Consider the following 9,130-nt stretch of genomic DNA (forward strand, 5'->3'; position numbering starts at 1 on the left):
TCCTCTGTGATTAAGATCCATCCCAGACCTCTGCAGTTAGGTTGCACAGACCCCACATCTGCATATCTGCTAGACAATTTCCTCTTTTCCTAGGGGTTCCCACATAAGTGCTCAAATATGGAGGTTTTATTCTGTTCAGAAATGAATTATAGAGCTGACATCCAGAATCTATCATAACACACACCTTAAGTCCCCAACACAATAGTCATTTAAAAAAATGCTTTTACTTTTTGATGGCGATAGTTGTGACTTTAGAGAGGTTTTTTTTTTTTTTTTTTTTTTTTTCTGGCCCTTTTTCTGGAAATGTTCTATATTCTACTCTAAGGACAGAAGAAAAGTGGGAACAGTGTTCTACTTCAAAGGAAGGAAAGTGAAACAGGATGTGGGGGAGGTGTGGGAAGCCTGTACTTTTCTCATACAGGCATCTGGCTACTACAAAAAAAAAAAAGTCTACAGTTTTTTAAAGAGAAAGAAAAAACGTTTATGTTCTACATTAATTTATGTTGAATCAAACCAAGAGTAACTTATCTTCTCTGAGGAAAGCAATAAACATAGCAGTGCATTTTTTTAAAAAAAGGATTTTAATGATGAAAACACTAACTGCATTTAATTGAAGTGGATTACTAGAATCCACTAATATGGTTATTTGTTAATAAGTATAATCAAAGAGTTCCTGATATGATTGAAACTTATATTTAAAAGGTTAATTCTCTTTCCTCTGTACATGTAGCATATTTTTGGACTGTATCTATATAACTGAGTCACAATCTGCAAGAATAATCTATGCTACAGATTTTACTACTTATGGTAAAACTGCTGTACAAACATATCAATATCTATGTGTGTGTATGTGTATGTACACGCACACGAATGCATGTGTGTTGTGATCTTAATTCTTTCAAAACTGATGGTTCATAATACCCTAAATGATCCCATCCTTTCTACCAGTTGGGCATCAAGGTAGCCACTGGGGTCAAGGTAATTTCTCATGCTGTAACGGAAGAATTAAGTGAACAGTCATCTGACTTTAAAGAAGCCAGTTTGTAGACAGGAAAAGTCTCCCAACTAGGGTTAGAGATAAGAGACATAGCATGTCTGTGGAGAGCAGATGGACTCCTGAGTTAATACATAGTATTGACAAAACCATAGCTATGTGACTGACATCAGTAGCTCAGACCCATGGGAATGCCAAAACCATCCCCAGATAAAGCTCAGGGAGTAACAAATCCTTTCCCTGGTCTAAGTGTGGATGTCTACAGACAACTGACCACTGTGTATAAAATATAGTAACATTTCTCTGTCTCCATGAAGGTTACCTGACATTGCTCCCCTTCAGAGACATTCTCCTGAGAGAGTAGCTAGCTCTTTCTCTCCCTTCTATGTTGTACATTATAAATTATTTGAGTTTCTGGGTTGAGCAGTAGGTTCCTTCCATTAGAACAAGCACAACCTAACCAATCCTAGAATTTCTATTTCTATATCTGAATCAGTTGGTTCTTTGGTGTCTGTTTTTCCTTCATTCCTTCTTCATCCCAATCAGACCAATCAGTGTAAGTTGAGTCCCATGTTATAGACTAGCATACAACTTAGAAACGTGGGAGAATACTGTTTCAATAAGGTTTCACCACTCCTGTAGTCAATGAATTTTGAGCTCCTAAACTTTGTCAGCTCCCTGGTCTATTTCTCTGTAATGTATTATTCTACTTCTTAATGTATTGTCTCTAGTTTTCAATATCCATTTGTCCAAACACACAAGAATCCAAAAATTAAAAAAAAAAAAAAAAAAAAAACAACTCAGATACTGGCTTCAGTTCTTATATCTCTAGCAAAATAACTCTGGTAAGAGTTCCTAATATCCTTCATATTTCTAATTCTGTTTAACTTATCAATCAAATTTTGAACTGCTCCTTCTCCTTTGAAACTCTTGCCTTTTAGCCAGTAACAAACATGTCTACTCTTTTGCCATCTGCACATTTGACTCTGGTCTTTTGCCCCTTTCTGTCTACATAGCCCTTAAACATGTTTTTATGCCTAACAAATTCCTGTGCTCAGTATTTCTCCTTATACATTTGTAGTCTTTCATTAGGTAATACCATCTACTACTCTTCATAAATAGAATATTAGCATCTATTATCTATAACATCTGTTTGCTAAGTCAGTTTCCAGAAAGATCAGCCAATAGATATTCCAGAGATATATAAGCTGAAAAACATGCTCAGCTTCAATAACTTCTTTCCCCAGATCCCTTCATCTCCAAAAGAAAAGAAAAAAAAAGCTATCTTCTGATATTTATATTTTGGTAAAAATATTACCATGGCACTGCCATAATTTTTGATAACACTGATAAAATCACATAGAGTAAATTCCATAATTCTGTGTATTCCACTTATCAGATATTTCTCTTCCATGCTTTAATTTTATAGATACCCTTATGCTCTCCAAAGTCTCTTGATGTTTGCCCTTCCTCTACTTTTTAACACATATGATATCGCTTGTAAATCAATTTTAAATTTTAATCAATTTAAAAACAATATGTTTGATCAATTCTCTCACTAAGATTTAAAACCAAGGACTGGAGATGTAGCTTGGTGGTAGAACATTTGCTCAGCATTAAGAGCTCCTACATTTAATATTTATCCAAACAAAATAAAGAATTAAAGAAAAACAAATCCTTGTTGTCCACAGATTAAATTTATTACTTTTTTTTTAAAACCAAGAAGCTTAATGACCAGGAAGTGCGGCTCAAATCACTTGCTAAGCACAAAATAAACACTATCTTACATAAATCAATTTTATTCCATTTGTGTAAGGCTGTTATAATGATCGTACCATTTTATAGTTGAGGATACCAAAACCCACAGAGAGAGATTCCATAAATTTCCCAAAGCCACATAGATGGCAAGTAGTTAAGCAAAAACTATAGTTTGTTCTTTCAAAACTAGAACTGACAAACTTCTCAACCCATCTTTTTGGCTAATTTGTTTGCAACATCATTTCTATGCTTCTAGCATATTCTTAGGCTTCTATATACCCCAAAATATTCAGCATTTTTCAAGAACAACACAAGCCTATTTTGTTGCTTATGTGTCCTGTATTCATTTTGCCCGGGGCTGAAGTTAGGCCCTGGTTCTTCTCCTAGCCACATGCTCCCTGAAATAAAACTCAAACTCAAAATATATTTACAAATGCATTGGTTGAATAACTAGGCTCTTCTGTGACTAAATATAACTTAAAATACCTTATGTATTTCTGTCTGGACTCTGCAATGTGGCTGGTTGCCTGTGATCAGATATGATGTGTCCACTTAGGCACAATTTCTTGGCTATTCTCTGTGCCTCGTTTTATCACAAAATTATTTCCCCTCTTAGATTTCCCACCGTCTGATTACTTCCTAAACCATAGCCCATAGGCTTTTTAATTGATTGGTAATACATCCATACTATACACAAAATATCCTCCATACAATCTGGAGTGTTGTTGTTCCATATAATACACTTGATACAATTCTACTCCTAGATAAAATATAAATATCATGACCTTGTTCAATTTCCCCACTTAAGTCATTTTTGGTATGGAAACAATGTCCCATATACATGCAACAGAATAGTAGCTCAGTCAGGAAAGATTCTTTGTTTTTTCCACTCTTTCATTTCTTTGTTATAGTCTGGCATGGTGCTTGGCACATATAAAGGCAAACAACAAATTTGTTGAATATATGAAGTAACTAATAATATCTCTCATAGCTCATACAATATCAAACTGAGGTTAGTTAACACATTTGGGTTTCCTTAAGCTTTTTAAGGTAGAATCATGTTTTTATATTGCATATTCATTGTTCCTAATGCAATGTTTTACTCATAATATGTGGATATTCGATCCTTATTGTGTTAGCTTTCTATCAATATAGTGATACGGTATAACAAATTGAAAGAAATAGTATTATGTTTTGCCTCATAGCTTCAGAAGTTTCTGTTCTTGCTAGTCTGGCTTCACTGTTTTCAAATTTGTGGTGAGACAGAACATCATGGTGCCAGGTGTATGTGTTAAATCAGCATTGTTCATGGTGACCTAAAAATAAAGAAGGAATCTGAACTCCAGAGAAGCACATTGTTCGTTAATCAGACCTCTGTGGAAGTCCAGACTGTGCACTGAGGCACAGGGAGGTTGGAAATTTAAAGGGCAGAAAATGCAATATTAAGTGGAAGTTTCCACTTACAGATCTGTTCCTAGGCAATCTCAAATTTGTAAATACCAAAGGGGAGTTGGTATGTTGATCATCTCATCAGGAACTTCCTGTGTCCTAACAGCCTGCAGTAGACGCTACTAGCAGGTCAAGAGTCATGTCCTGAATTTCTTAGCTCACCTGTTGCTTTTCCATCATTAACCCTTTGGTCCAGTCCCTGGGAGTATAAAAAGGAATAGGAATTCTGTATTCATCTATCTGCTTCCTGCTAAGTCATGTTTTAAGGTCTTTCCTAAGGATCTAAGTGGGCATATGTCACACTAACTTCATTCATCAGGAGAATTTAGATTTATCACATTGACTTCACATATCAGGAGAATTTCAACTTGACTGGCTATTGTGGATCATGAAATTGCCATTATTTGCTCCTGAAAAACCCTATGAAAAGAAGTAATTAAACAGGTGCCGTAGTGAGTAAGATGAGACCACAGACTCAGGACACACTGGGGACCAGCAAAGAAAGCTGTCGTCCTACCATGGACCAGCTTTTCTTTATTCTTAGAGATTTGTGTAATTCAGATTCCAAGTCTTGGAGGTTTATGGCAGCGTCTCATACAATTTCCTAGCTGACTCATGTAGAAGCAGCATTTTTCTTGGGAGAGGAGGCATCCTCCATATCTCCTGACAATAAGAGCTCTATGGCCCACATATTTTTGGAGGAAGACTCCTGAAGAAAATCAATTTGGTTTTGTATTCTTTTAACAATTTTTTTTTTAGAAAAGAGAGATACACGTACAGATATTTAAAGGCATTTTGGCATAACACTGTATGAATATATTTTGTCAGTCCTTAATTCTTTCAGAGGTTTGATAGTATGCATTGAAATCTTACTAGTTACCATGAGCATAAATTACATGTACACCAGAATGTAACATGGAAACAATCAGAGTTTTCTTGGTGCCTATAGATTAAACAATGATTTTTGAGTAACAAAAATTGCCACAAGGCTATATTCTTAGCTCTTGGATTTTATTTATTTATTTCATGTATATGAGTACACTGTAGCTGTCTTCAGACAGAGTAGAAGAGAGTATCAGATCTCATTGTAGATGGCTGTGAGCCACCTGGTTACTGGGAATTGAACTCAGGACCTCTGGACAAGTAGTCAGTGTTCTTAACCACTGAGCCAGCTCTCCAGCTCCCAGCTCTTGGATTATTAATGATTTAAGGTCAGGGTATACCACACTCTGAGAGGGTGCTATACACTTGTTTTTCCTAAGAAGAGGTTTCACTTTTGGCCTTTGTTTTTCTTGAGCTTCATATGGCCTGTGAGTTGTTTCTGGGATATTCAGAGTCTTCTGGGGCTAGTATACAATTGACAGTGACTACATATTGTGTGTTCTTTTGTGAATGGGTTACCTCATTCAGGATGATATTCTCTAGATACATCCTTTTTCTTTTCTTTTCTTTTTTTAACAACTTTGTTTTACAAAACAAAGATAAATGTACAGATTTTAAGCATTTTTGCATAATATTATACAATACATTTTTGTCAGTACTTTTTTTCAGATTTTAAAATAATTTTTACATAAAACTGTATAAATAAATTTTTAGTCAGTACTTTATCATTTAAAGGTTTGATAGTATGCATTGAAAACTTAATAGTTACAATGAGCATGAAGTACATGTAAAACAAAATTTAACATAGAAATAGTCAAAGTTTTCTTGTTGTATAGAGATTTTTTTGTTTTGTTTTGTTTTGTTTTCTTTATTTCTTGGACTTCATACAGTCTGTGAGTTGTTTCTGGGGCAGTGCGAGACTCTGGGGTTAGCATCCCACTATCAGTGACTGCATATTATGTCTGTTCTTTTGTGACTGGGTTATCTCACTCAGGATGATATTCTCTAGATGCAACCATTTTCTTAAGAATTTGGTTAAGTCATTGTTTCTGGTGGCTGAGTAGTATTCCATTGTGTAAATGTACCACAATTTTTGTATCCATTCATCTTCTGAAGGACATCTGGGTTCTTTCCAGCTTCTGGTTATTATAAATAGAGCTGCTATGAACATTGTGGTGCATATATCTTTGTTGTGTACTAAGGTGTCTCTGGGGTATATTCCCAGAAGTGGAATAGCTGGCTGGGTCTTCAGGTAGTATTATGTCCAATTTTCTGAGGTATCACAAGACTGATTTCCAGAGTGGTTATATTAGTTTGCAACCCTACCAACAGTGGAGAAGGGTTCCTCTTTCTCCGCAACCTCACCAGCATCTGTTGTCATCTGAGTTTTGGATCTTGGCCAATCTGACTGGTGTGAGGTGGAATCTCAGGGTTGTTTTGATTTGCATTTCCTTGATGGCTAAGGATGTCGAGCACTTCCTCACATATTTCTGAGCCATTCGATATTCCTCAACTGAGAACGTTTTGTTTAGCTCTGTACCCCATTTTTAATAGGGTTATTTGATTCTCTGGTGTCTAGCTTTTTGAGTTCTTTGAATACCTTAGATATTAGGCCTCTATCTGATGTGGAGTTGGTAAAAATCTTTTCACATTCTGGTGTCTGCCATTTTCTTTTCTTGATAATGTCCTTAGCCTTACAGAAACTTTGCAGTCTCATTAAGTCCCATTTGTTAATCATTGACCTTAGAGGTTGAGCCATTGGTGTTTTGTTCAGAAAATTTTCTCCTGTGCCTATATGTTCTAAAGTTTTCCCTACTTTCTCATCTAATAGTCTCAGTGTATCTGGTTTAATGTGGAGATCTTTGATCCACTTACACTTGAGCTTTGTACAAGGAGATAAGAAAGGGTCTATTTTCATTCTTTTGCATGTTGAGTGCCAGTTGGACCTGCACCATTTGTAGAATGGGCTGTCCTTTTTCCATTGAATGTTTATGGAACCTTTGTCAAAAATTAGGTGACCATATATGTGAGGGCTCATTTCTGGATCTACTATTCTATTCCATTGATCCACATGCCTATTTCTGTACCAGTACCATGCAGTTTTCAGAACAATTGTTTGTAATATAGCTTGAGGTCAGGGATGGTGATTCCCGCAGATGTTTTCTTGTTGTTGAGGATGGATTTCACTATTCTAGGTCATTTGTTGTTCCATATGAAATTACACATTGATCTTTCCAATTCCATGAAGAACTGTGTTGGAATTTTGATGGGGATTGCTTTGAATCTGTAGATTGCTTTTGGTAGAATGGCCATTTTTAAAATGTTGATCTTTCCAATCCATGAGCAGGGGAGATCTGTCCATTTTCTGAGATCTTCCTCAATTTCCGTTTTTGGAGGATTGAAGTTCTTGGCGTACAGGTCCTTCATTTGCTTAGTTAGAGTCACACCAAGGTATTTCATAGTTTTTGTGACAATTGTGAAGGGTACCTTTTCCCTAATTTCTTTCTCCACATGTTTGTCCTTTGAGTATAGGAAGGCTACTGATTTGTTTGAGTTGATTTTGTATCCAGCCAATTTGCTGAACTTGTTTATCAGCTGTAGGAGTTCTCTGGTGGAGTTATGGGGTCACTTGAGTACACTATCATGTCATCAGCAAAGAGTGATGTTTTTATCTCTTCCTTTCCAATTTGTATCCCCTTGATCTCCATTTGCTGTCTAATTGCTCCAGCCAGGACTTCCAGTACTATGTTGAATAGGTAGAGGGAGAGTGGGCAGCCTTGTCGAGTCCCTGATTTTAGTGGGATTGCTTCAAGTTTCCCACCGTTAAGTTTGATGTTGGCTGTTGGTTTGCTGTATATTGCTTTTATTATGTTTAAGTATGGACCTAGGATTCCTGTTCTTTCCAGCACTTTTAACATGGAGGGGTGTTGAATTTTGTCGAATGCTTTCTCAGCATCTAGTGAGAGGACCATGTGATTTTGTTCTTTGAGTTTGTTTATATGGTGGATTACTTTGATGGATTTTCTTATACTAAACCATCCCTGCATCCCAGGGATGAAGCCTACTTGGTCATGAAGAATGAACGTTTTGATGTGTTCTTGGTTTCAGTTTGCAAGGGTTTTGTTGAGTATTTTTGCACCAATGTTCAAAAGTGAGATTGGTCTGAAGTTCTCTTTTCTTGTAGGGTCTTTGTGTGGTTTAGGTACGAGGGTTATTGTAGCCTCAAAAAATGAGTTGGGAGGTATTCCATTTGATTCTATCTTTTGGAATAGTTTGGAGAGTATTGGTGTTATATCTGCAATAAATGTCTGATAAAATTCTGCACTGAACCCATCTGGACCTGGGCTTTTTTTTTTTTTTTTTTTTTTTTTTTTTTTTTTTTTTTTTTTTTTTTTTTGTTGGGAGGCTTTTGATGACTTCTTCTATTTCCTTAGGTGTTATAGTGTTATTTAGATGGTTTACTTGGTCATGGTTTAACTTTGGAATCTTATATCTGTCTAGGAATTCGTCCATTTCCTCCAGATTTTCCAATTTTGTGGAGTATAAGTTTTTGTAGTAGGATCTGATGATTTCTTGAACTTCCTCAGTTTCAGTTGTTATGTCTCCACTTTCCTTTCTGATGTTGTTAATTTGTATACTCTCTCTTTGCCCTCTAGTTAGTCTGGCTAAGGGTTTATCAATCTTGTTGTTTTTCTCAAAGAACCAACTCTTGGTTTTGTTGATTTTTTCAATGGTTCTTTTTGTTTCTATTTGGGCTATTTCTGCCCTGATTTTGATTATTTCTTGATGTCTACTCTTCTTGGGTATATCTGCTTCCTTTTGTTCTGGGGCTTTTAGCTGTGCTGTCAGGTTACTGATGTAACCTCTCTCCAGTTTCTTTTTGGAAGCACTTAGGGCTATGAGTTTTTCTCTCAGTACTGCTTTCATTGCATCCCATAGGTTTGGGTATGTTGTCTTTTCATATTCGTTGAATTCTAGAAAGTCCTTAATTTCTTTCTTTATTTCTTCTTTGACCCTGCAATCCTTTAACAGAGTGTTGTTTGGTTT

The sequence above is a fragment of the Micromys minutus genome, assembly GCF_963924665.1.
Source record: "Micromys minutus genome assembly, chromosome: X".
NCBI lineage: Eukaryota > Metazoa > Chordata > Mammalia > Rodentia > Muridae > Micromys > Micromys minutus.